This window comes from Manihot esculenta, chromosome 9 (genome assembly GCF_001659605.2).
Source record: "Manihot esculenta cultivar AM560-2 chromosome 9, M.esculenta_v8, whole genome shotgun sequence".
In the NCBI taxonomy this organism is placed as follows: Eukaryota; Viridiplantae; Streptophyta; class Magnoliopsida; order Malpighiales; family Euphorbiaceae; genus Manihot; species Manihot esculenta.
Genome location: NC_035169.2, coordinates 7,042,802 through 7,054,724, shown reverse-complemented (window position 1 = coordinate 7,054,724; position 11,923 = coordinate 7,042,802). Strand labels below are relative to the sequence as shown.

General features: G+C 35.8%; 1 long non-coding RNA gene across 1 annotated transcript; it reads left to right on the top strand.

Moving 5' to 3' along the window:
- Positions 1–4,215, top strand: LOC110622370. The gene is made up of 3 exons (XR_002489094.2): positions 1–954; positions 2,579–2,711; positions 3,914–4,215. It is a non-coding gene; the product is annotated as an uncharacterized LOC110622370 (long non-coding RNA).
- The last annotated feature ends 7,708 nt before the right edge of the window (positions 4,216–11,923 follow it).

The following is an 11,923-nucleotide window of genomic DNA, read 5'->3' as shown; positions in this document are numbered from 1 at the left end:
TTGCTTACTGTTTCAGATTTTGCCTTTTATATATATACTCAGGAGCCCGTCGTCTTTTGAGCTACTCAGGCGACAAAGCCAGACTCCTCGGCCAAAGCCCAAAACAATGTGAAGTTCATGTTGTCCAATGCTGTGCGTTCACTCTAAAAAATGCTCGACACCTTCGGCTCCTTCATCACTATCCCTTCTCAGCTCCGTACCAACTACCATTTCCCCCCTTTTAACTGCCTTTTGAACTCCTGTTCCTCTCTCTCTCAACTGAAAATTACCCATGCTCTTATTATCACAACTGGGTCTCACCAGTGTCCTACTTTCTACCAAGTTTATTTCCCTGGTGATCCATGTGTATTCATCGATGGACTACGCTCGTAAGCTGTTTGATACAATGTCCCAAAGGGATGTCTTTCTTTGGAATGCAATGATTAAGGGTTATGCTGATGTGGGCCCTTGCCAGGAGGCTGTAACCCTTTTCAAAGATATGCACCAGACTGGGTTCTTACCCGATAACCATACTTTCCCCTCTGTGGTTCGGTCTTGTTCGGTGATATCAGCTTTTAGGGAGGGGACAGAAGTGCATTGTTTCTGTTGAACTAGCTGAGATTGCAGCAAAACAAATGTTTCTGTTGGATCCTCAAAGTGTAACTTCCTATGTCCTTATGTCGTATGTTTATGCTGAAGCTGGAAGATGGGAAGATGTGGCGAGATTGAGAAACTTAATGAAAGAAAGAGAGTTGAAAAAACTACCTGGCCAAAGTTTTGTTGAGGCAAATCGGAGGTTTCACAAATTTTTAGCGGGTTTGAAATCCCAATCCTCTTTTACCACTCAATGAAGCAGAACATCTCTACAATATACATGTATAAAAGGAAGGTACAAGGGAGGCTTTTCTCTCTCCTACTTGGCAGCCTCATTTTTTTTCCCAATCTATATCTCTCAGTTTTGGTTGAATGATTGTTGTAAGTTCCTCTTGCACGTTCTTCTCTTTATCATTTCATCTCTTTACTGTTTACACTCTTAATTCATGTATATTACTATATTAGCTGTTTCATCCACTTTCACCTTCCTTTCTCTTCTACCTAATGTTCTCATCTCACCATTGGTTGCAACTGAAATCTCATTGCTTTCATCCTGCTTCTCTCTCATCTCATAGTCAATCTAGCTATATCGGTTTGGTATCTCAACTATTTTTCTAGATTTTATGCCAAGGTTAGAAAATTGTTCTTTTGGTTCTTTTTTTTTTATTATTGTTATTTTGCTGTATTTTATTGATGCTATGGGTTTCAATAATGTATATTTGCTGTTTGTTTAAATGTCTCTGCGAACTGTTTTATTATTTAAATTGCTGCATTGCCATGTCAATTTTAGAGTTGGAGTTTACTTGCCATGCTTTCTGGAAGCTAACACAGCAGAATTTAGAGGCGACTTGTGATTCCTAAGTATTGAAATTGAGCAATTCTTTCAAGTTTATTAGCTGAATTAATTTCTTGGTTTTGGTTTATGAGATGTTTTATGGGAGCTTGACAATGTCTTTCCATAAGTTGAATTACCCATCTTGTGCATTCATTCGTGTAAATTTGCATAAAATGCACAAGGCAAGGTTGAACCAAATTCTGGGATGTTCAGTTATATTTTTGCTTTCATGTTTTATTAGAGTTTCTTTTTCCCACTTAATCTTAGTCATCCTAAATTATCCTGGAAGTCACATGGTTATAGTTGATAGCAGACTTCAATTTTTTATATAAAACAACTTTTTTGTGACTAAAATGATATTTTACTGTCATTTCATCTGTGCCTTTAAAATGCAATTGAAGATAGAGCTAGTAAGTCCATCCCAAGATGTCAAGTTCAGTTCCAGTTATTGTTTCCATGTTTTTATGTTTTAATGATGATTCTATGAATGAAAGTCTTCAGTTTCTATGCCTGCAGATTTCTGCTCTTTGCCTGTTTAGCCTTGTGTAGGCTTTCTTTTCTCAATGCACTTTCTGTATTCTTGATCAGGCCTTAATTCAGTCCCTAAATTCTTCTTCTTGCTTTGGTTTGTGTGGATAGGAGATTTCTAGTTACAAGGAAATAGATCCAACAAATGATTTATGGATTATTAAAGTGCTTTGCAAAATCTATGCTGATGTATATTTTATTTTCATTTAATTTTTATGATACTTCCTAATTTATATTTTTCAGGTGTGCTAGCAAATTTGCGGTTGAGAACTGAATGATTTTTCATTGTGTTTCATAATTAGTATAATGTTAATTGGTATAAATTTATTTTAATAGTTGATGGAGTATGGGACTATTAGATGGTTTGGATGATTGATCAATGATTAACCAACAAATAAAATATATGGATTGGATTGAATTTGGTTATAAAACTAAATAATCATGTGTTATGATGGATGAAGATGGTTTGGATCCAAACTTGATTCAAACCAACCATTGAACACCTCTAAATTGCTACTTCTTATCGGTGATTCTTTAGCATGCTCTTTTTTTAATTTTTATTATTAAGTTGCTGCTTGCATGTTGGCTCAAATCAATTGTGCTCATAGGTCTGATGAAAGTACAATCATTGGTTGTCTTCAGTGGTAATAGGTTGCGTAAAGAAGACTGTGCCAAGGTAAAAATTGAAGGGGAAAGCATCTATAATAGTCTACCGGCTATCTGTCTTCAGTGGGAAACCATAGCAACCAATCTTCAGGAATTTCGAGAAAATATAGTAAGTTTAATATTCCTTTTTTCTGTACACGGGTATATTTCCCCTCAAATCCCAAAATCAATTTTCAATCTACTAGCGCCTATGAATTTTCAGTAAGATATTTATATTTCCCTCTTATGATGCTTTTGCAAACATTGAAACATTGGCTATCATTTGGATTACATGAATCCATTCACTTAAAAACAGAAATTAATTTTTCACTTGAACCGTATGACTTTGAATTTAATTTCTATTTATGGCTATTGTTCATTTCTCTAGGATTTTCTAAGTAAATTTTTTTTTATCAAATGAATTAGGTCAGATACAGAATGTGTGTGAATTCTATTGTTTAAAATTAGCATCAATATTATGAATGATCTTGTAATTTATGTTGGAGACAGACAGTGTTTACTTCTTTCGAAAATGGAATTTAGGGTATTCTTTCTCTTTTCAATTTATATATTTTTTCAAATTTGTACTCAATTCAAGCATTATAAGTTAAGCAGTCTATGGTGCAAGGTGAATGAAATTTCTTCCTAAGATAGATCTCATGACTGATTACTGGTATGAAGGATGCTGGGTGCAGAACCATAAGGGAAGTTCAATTCCTTGTATGTAAGTGACACTTGCATCTGAAGTTGCGAGAGTCTATTGATATAGAATCAGAAAGAATAGATGGTCAAGAGAAACTAATTCTCCAAAGAAACAAATACTGGAGCTTGAAGAGAAACAAATGGCTCAAAGCAATAATCAAAGTCTTGACTAGTCTATAAATAAAAGTAGAGAACCTAAGCAAGTTTGAAATCCTTATTAGGATTTTAGAAACCCTAATTCAACTCTAGTTAGGACACCAAACTAATTGAACTTCCTAAACAAACTTAATAATAAAATTCCTAAATCATAAAACTCCTATAATAATACTAACCTGAACTCCCTAATATTACATGAAGTATAATTTCTAAATTCCATGTTCCGCATCACATATATTTAGTTCCATTTGAATTAAATACGTGAAAGCTAATGACTTGGGATGATTTTCTCTCTTAGTTGGCACCTGTATCTGTTTTTGTGACTATGTTTCTCCAATTTGGTGAAGTGCATTATTTATTCTCGTTTCTCTTTTATGTAATATTTCTTCCATAAAGCCTTTCTTTTTTGTAGTTTATATAGATGTTCCCTTTTACTGCTTCACCTTCTCATGTGCTTCTTTGCCTTCTTTGCAGCAAACACTGGCGGATTTGATCTAATTAACGAACCAAGCGCTTCCCACATCTCCTTTCCTCTTATAATTTTGGGTTTCCTCCAACTTCTAAGGGTTTGTAATCTTAAATTATGCTCGCTGAGGACCCAGAACTACAGGCAATATTTATGTGACAGGTTAATTCTCTTCTATCCCATCTTCAAGTGTGGGTTTCTATCAATTTCTGTTGTTTTCTATAGAAGATTTATGGTATTGAGAATTCTATGTGTTATTTGTATTTCTTTATAGAATACATTTATATAGTATATACCAGTGGTTGAGTTGGATACAGATTGTATGAATAACAAATATTATCTCAACCAACTCTAAACCTTATCATAATTCTAAATCTTGTCACAATTCTAACCTTATCATGACTCTAAACCTTATTACAACTCTAAGCCTTATCACGCCCCCTCAATTTGTGTGATGCCGCATTTTGGATAATGGTTTAGTCAGAATGTCAGCTAATTGATCTTTAGAGTAAATAAACTGTACTTTGACTTCATTCTTTTGCACCTTATCACGAATGAAATGAAAATCGACTTCCAAGTGTTTCGTCCGAGCATGGAAAATAGGATTGATAGAAAGATATGTTGCGCCAATATTATCACACCACAAGTTGGGAGTTTTGGTCGAATGGAAAGTAATGTCACGCAACATTGACTGAATCCAAGTTAATTCAGTGACAGCAAGACCAATAGCTCGATATTCAGCCTCTGTTGATGAACGAGCAACTGTTTGTTGTTTTTTGGAATTCCAAGATATGAGATTTGTGCCCATGAAAATAGCATAACCTGTGGTAGACTTGCGATCATCAATGTCACTCGCCCAATCTGCATCAGTATATATATTCAAATATGTGTTTGCCGATTTGGAGATGTAAAGACCATGACCAACAGTGTGCTTGAGATACCTCAATATACGCTTAACCGAACACCAATTATCCTCAGTAGGTGCATGAAGAAACTGAGAAACCTTGTGAACTGAATAACATACCTCGGGTCGGGTTAAACTCAAGTATTGCAATCCACCTACTATACTCCGATATAACGTGGGATCACTCATTGGGCGGCTTTGTATAGCAGACATCTTATCTTTTTGGAGTTGCTGGTGTGGAGATTCCCTTGCAGTCTCCCATCTGTGCTTTGTGAAGCAAGTCAAGGATATACTTTTGTTGAGTTAACAAAAGTCCATCAGCGGTCTAAGTTGCCTCCATACCAAGGAAATACTCCAATGTGCTCAAATCTTTCAACATGAACTCAGATTTGAGAGAGAAAATAATATGATTCAAAGTATGACTGCATGTATCGGTCATGATAATATCGTCCACATACACAAGGATGAACAACTTGATATTGTTCTTGACATAGCAGAATAGAGAGGAATCGGCAGGAGAGACTCGAAACCCTTGATTGATTAAGGCTGAGAACAGACGTTTATACCACTGACGTGGAGCTTGACGAAGACCGTATAGTGAACGGCGTAGACGACAAACATGATCTGGTTTAGATGTATCAGTGAATCCTGGAGGCTGCTCCATGTAAACTTCATCATCCAAATCTCCATGCAGAAAAGCATTAGAAACATCTAATTGTTTCACTAACCAACCATTTGAGACGGTTAAGGACAAAATTATTCGAATAATAGTTGGTTTGATAACCGGTGAAAAGGTTTCAAAGTAATCAATGTCGGGATGTTGATGATATCCTTTAGCAGGCGAGCCTTATATCTATCAATACTGCCATCAGATTTCTGTTTAACTCTGAACACCCATTTACAACCAACTATATTCTGTGCCTTGTCCCGAGGGACGAATTCCCAAGTTCCGGCTTGAATTAAAGCATTAAGCTCTTGAATCATGGCATCACGCCAATTTGGATCTTTGACAGCTTGAGTATAGCAACTAGGTACTGAGAAAGAAGCAGTCACATTATTTAAATTTGGAGACCATGGAGTTTGCGGTTTGAGCTTGCCCGTTTGCTGTCTAGTCGTCATGGAATGTGTCTTGCAAAGGAACATGACGAAAATTGATCAGCTCGATTTGGTTAGTATTTAGTGATACGGTGTGCTCAGGTGATGGGCTTGGTATGTGGGCCTAACTTGTGTCAGTTGTGGCGTCGTTTTGGGTAAGGGCTGGAGTAATGAAAGCAGCGTCATTTTGATGTCTAGGAGAGGTTTGTAAGTTGCATTTTGGAGCTGCTTTTAGGATACCAGATTGTGTATTTGACAAAGGTGGAATGGGTGGTAATGGAATGGACGTAGGACTCACTTCAGCCACTGAGGTAGTGCCATTATCATCCAATTTCTTAAAAGGAAATTCCTGCTAAAAAAACAAGACATGGCGTGAGATAAAAAGACGACCAGAAGAAACTTAAAGACAAGTATACCATTTATGAAGTTTACTATAGCCAAGAAAAATACAACGAGAAGACTTAGGAGCAAGTTTGTGAGATGAATAAGGTTTCAACCAAGGATAACACAATGAACCAAACACACGCAATTCATCATAAGTAGGTTTCTCATGAAATAAAATTTCATAGGGAGTGCGTTTGTTATTGGATGAAGAGGGCAATCTATTTATTGTGTAGGTAGCAGTATTGAAGGCATAGGTCCAGTAATTGTAAGAAACTGAAGCATGATGTAATAGAGATCGGCCTAACTCAACAATATGCCTATGCTTTCGTTCTGCACATCCATTTTGTTCAGGAGTGTGAGGACATGAGACCCTTTGTGAAATCCCATGTTTCAAGTAATTGGACAAAGACCGAAATTCTCCCCTCCAATCCGATTGAAAGTTTTTGATAGGCAGTCCAAAATATTTTTCCACTAAATACCGAAATTGAACAAAGACAGATAAGACATCAGATTTTTGTTTAAGAAAATATAACTTGCAACACTTACTAAAATGATCATAGAAAATCACATAATAACGAAAACTATCAACAGAAACAACAGGGGCAGGACCCCAAACGTCAGAACAAATGAGTTCAAGAGGTTGTTTAGCATGATAAAGAGAATCAACAAACGGTAATTTATGTGATTTACTCACATTGCAAGCATGACAATGATGAAATTTATTACTAGAAACAAAAGAAATATTATCAGATCTAAGAACTTCATGAACAACTCGAAAATTTGCATGTCCTAACCGCTTATGCCATAATGAAACTGTTGCTGGGAAAGCTTTTGGAGAGAATGACCGAACTTGCTGCAAAGGAAAGAGATAAAGGCCATTGTCACTCGGGCCTTGGTATAATACCTGCTTCGTGGGGATATCCTTCACAAAATATTTGTCAAGGAAAAATTCAATTGAAGTGTTATTTTGTGAGGTAAAAGCAGAAACTGACATTAAATTGTTAGTGATAGGAGGTGAATAAAGAACATCATTCAAACGAAAATTATGACCATTAATAGAAGTAATTGAAGAACCACGAGATAAGACAAGAAGTGTTTTACCATTGGCAATTGTGAGAGCGGTGGCATCATTGACAGGAATAGGATGAGCGATAGTTTCTTGATTAGCTGCTAGATGATAATTTGCATCGGAGTCCACAGTCCAAGCCTGAAGAGGTTCAATTTGAGTTTTGGCTACATTGGCTTGAGGATTGGTGCGAGATGAGGGACATTGTCTTGAAACATGTCCTGTTCCATTGCAATTAAAACATGTTAAAGCAGAAGTGCCACGACCAGAAGCATAACTAGACTGCCCAAAATCGCGTCCTTGGTATGATGACTGTCCACCACGGTCACGGTAACCACGGCCACGCCCTCTACTGCCTCGCCCAGAATTTGCATAGTGAGCAGTAGCAGGAAGCAGGAACGGCAGAATTAAGAGTGAGAGAATCAAACTTTAATTGAGATTCTTCACTGAGTAGTAATGCATACAACTCATCAAAAGTAATCTGAGTATTTCGTGCTTCTATAGCACGCGTAAAAGGACGATAATCCGAACCCAATCCTTCCAAAACATCGCACACAAGATTTTCCTCCGTAACAGATCCTTCTAATGCACAAAGCTGATCATAATACGATTTCGCTTTGCGCATGTAATTGTCAATCGAATCATTACCTCGCTGCAGATGCTTGAGTTGTTTACGCAGCTGCAGAATCCGCGTTTTAGCACCGGCGGAATAGATTACAGTGAGCTTGTCCCAGGCATCCTTGGTAGTAGTGCAACGAGTGATCTGATAAAGAATAGATTCAGAAACGAAACAATTGATCCAGCTACGAACGATCTGATCATGACAGAACCAATCCATAAATGCGGGATTTGGTTCGCCAGTGGATAAAAATCGATTTGGTGCAATAACAGTACCATCGACATGAGAAGCCAATCTGTATCCATGAAGAAGAGGCATGATTTGTGCATGCCATAGCAAATAATTAGCTGAAGTGAGTTTAATGGTGAGAAATTGAGTGACGTTTGGAATCTAAATATTGGGAATAGATGATGTGGAGCCGATAGTGGTTGAAACAAGAGATTGCTAAGTGTTGGGAATAGATGATGTGGATCCAATAGTGGTTGAAATAAGAGATTGTTGAGTGTTAGTCATTGCTGGTACGAACAGAGGGAAGGACAAGATGAGAAAAACGTAAAAGAAAATAGAAGAATTTGCTGTAAAGCCTTTATGGCTCTGATACCGTATAGAAGATTTATGGTATTGAGAATTCTATGTATTATTTGTATTTTTGTATAGAATACATTTATATAGTATATACTAATGGTTGAGTTGGATACAGATTGTATGAATAACAAATATTATCTCAAACAACTCTAAACCTTATCACAACTCTAACCTTATCACTTTCCCAGACTTTTCTACTTGACTTAAAAATGAGAAGCATTTTATGGGGTTATCCTGGCAAAACCTTTCTGCGAAAGCTGGAATTTCTATGTTCCTCTAGGGAGGTGCGTGTGTATACTTGTCTCTTGCACGTGATATGCACTCTCGTTTGGTCTTCTACAAGTTTGTTTGAATGCTCCTGTATTACAGTTTGAAGTATGGTTAGAAGGGAAGCATATTGTACGTAAATAAGTTGGTGATGCTGGGTCATGTCAAGCAAATATGTAGAATTAACAGCTGACTTCCAGGTTTTCTCTATAGAGCAGTCAGAATAGTTAGGGATGCTCCTCCCAAGGTTATCGCACATTCTATTGAAGATGAAGCTTGGAACCTTCTACGATTTATTGTCGTGGCGGTACAAGTGGAACAACAGTTGTCACTTATCCTTCCCGTTCCAATGTGATGAATAAGGTCAATGTGTAGTTGTAGATTTGTCTTAAAAAGAGATGTAAAATGGTAAGTTTATTTATTTATTTATTTATTTATATATATATATAATTAAACCTTACCCCAATCAAGGGCTAAAGGTAAGATTATTTTTATTTTAAATGTATTTAAGGTGGATAGTTGAGTGAGCATTCGATTGGTTCGGTTTAAAATGAAATCGAACTGAATAAAATAAAAATTGAAATTTTGATATTATAAAAATCGAACCAAATTGATTTTAATTAAAAATCAAATCGAATTGAATCGGTCTGATTCAGTTTGATTCGATTTGATCGATTTGGATTTTTAATATTTTTTTATTTTTTACACTTTACTTTTTGTATTTTAAAATTTAATTAAAATATTTTAACTTTAATATGATATAATCTTTCTATATTATTGAAAATAATATATTATTATTATTAATCAGTTTAGTTTAGTTTTTTTAAATTTTTTTTTACCAAAATCGAATCAGTGAAATAACTGAAATTTTTGAAATTAAAAACTGAATTGAACCGAAATGAATAAAAAATCGAACTGAATTTTCAAATTAATTCGGTTAGGTCGTTTTTTTTTTTTAAACCAAATACTGCTTACTTCTAGTGGACGATATTAAATTTGAATCGAAATAACTCATTGAACTGTTTAAATTGAAATTTTTGATTTTATTTTTTTTTTCAATTCTATTCAATTTGATTTTAATTTTATGGATTTCAGTTAGGAAAAATTACTTTTTAGTCTTTGAGGTTTAATGTAATTAACACTTCTGTCCCTCTATTTTGGCGACCCAACACTTAAGTCCCTCACTTTTTTTTTTCTGTTCAAATTCGTAGTCCTTACGTCCAAAATAATCGTTTGGTCAAAGAGTCAAAGGTGAGAAGTGAGAATTTTTTTCAAAAATACCCTTAATGAACATGTTAAAACCCTGAATTTTTTCCAAAAATGCCCTTAATGAATATGTTAAAACCCTCAACCTGAAATCCCTCAATATTTCTTCTCTTTCATATCCTCTCCATTTCTTTTTGCCCATCGTTGATTCTCCTTTTCTTTTCTTTCTCTTTTCCATCTTTTTTCTCCATCATATCTTCACTATTTCCATATCTTCACTATTTCCTTTTGGCATGATATATTTGCTCACATTCCAGGCGAAGGTCATAATTTGCAGGAACATTCGATCTTAGTAAGAGGAGGTAGAGTAAAGGATTCACCAGGTGTGAAATCTCATTGTATTTGAATAGTTAAGGATTTGGTAGGAATTCCGGATCGAAGAAGAGGCAGATCAAAATATGGTGCGGAAAAACCCAAATCAATATGAATGGAAGATGCCTCTGGAACTTGTTTTTCTTGGTCAGTCGAGTTTATTCATTTCAATTCATTGGTTTAATCCGGTATAAATCTCATAGTCGGAGAATCCGCTTTTGCCTTAACTTAGGATGAGTTCATAGGCACAGTACAAGTTACGTAGTCAGAGTGAAAAGGATCCAATGTTCTAGATCCAGATCCACTGCTAGTCTTTGCTTCACTAGTCCTTGCTTCAGTTGGTCTACCTACTGTTTGCAAGATCCGAGGTCGGGTATCACGCTTTGGCTCAGTAGGCATGAAACAATTGATAGAAGGCTGAATCTCATTCCTTTCTGAAAACCCATTCTTTGCAACTAAAAGAGGAGTCTTGGGGCAAAAGAGAAAGCCGATGAATTGGGGTCGATTGGTAAACTCTAAAGGTAGAGCCTTGCTCTGTTGTCTAAGAACTAATAGGTTGAACAGTAGGTCCTGGATCTTGAACTTGTTGTTGTTGCTGCTGCTGCGATTGTGGTTGTGGTTGTTGCGGTCGTTCTTGAGTAGTAAAAGCAGGAGACACGGAGGCTCTATGAAATCGAGCATGGCCAGTTCTTGTGGTGCGATCCAGCAAATAAATAACCTTTTTGAAACTGTTAACAACCGCATCTGTAACAGCCATAATATTATCCATCGTCGGAGGACTATTAATGGTTGAAGAGGATAATAACCCATGATAATACTATTGTTGTTGCTGCAACTGATTTCTTTTTAGTAACTTTATGACCTCCTTTTGGATCCCAACAATCTGCCGCTTTTTGTTTTTCTTTGCTGTGATTGATTCTCAAAATTGCTTCTAAGGCTTGCACCTGTTTCATTGTTTCAATATTCATTTGACATAACAAACACGAGGATTAAGGAGTATTGGATTTGTGTTTCGTGATTTTGAAATAGCGACACGATGTCAATTTTGTTAATTCACATGTCCCAAACGGTTATTTTGGACGGAAGGACTACGAATTTGGACGGAAAAGAAAGTGAGGGACTTAAGTGTTGGGTCGCCAAAATAGAGGGATAGAAGTGTTAATTACATTAAATTTCAGAGACTAAAAAGTAATTTTCCCTTTCGGTTATATTAGTTTGATTTGACTTGAAAAAAATTAATCAATTGAATTGAACCGGGACGATTCAATTCAATTTGGTTCCTCTCTTGGCTCAATTTTGTTTGATTTTAACAAATTTCTCTTAGCCGATTGTTAGTTTATTTATTTTGATTTAGTTTTGAATTGAATCGATTGGGATATATTAAAATTATGTTTCGGTGTTTCCTTAAAATTGCCGGAAAAGATGTGTAAATTTGGTGCTTGATTTATCACAATGATACCCTTAATCGCAAGTATTGAAAAGAAGTGCAGAATATTATTCATACATAACATTTTAAGTTC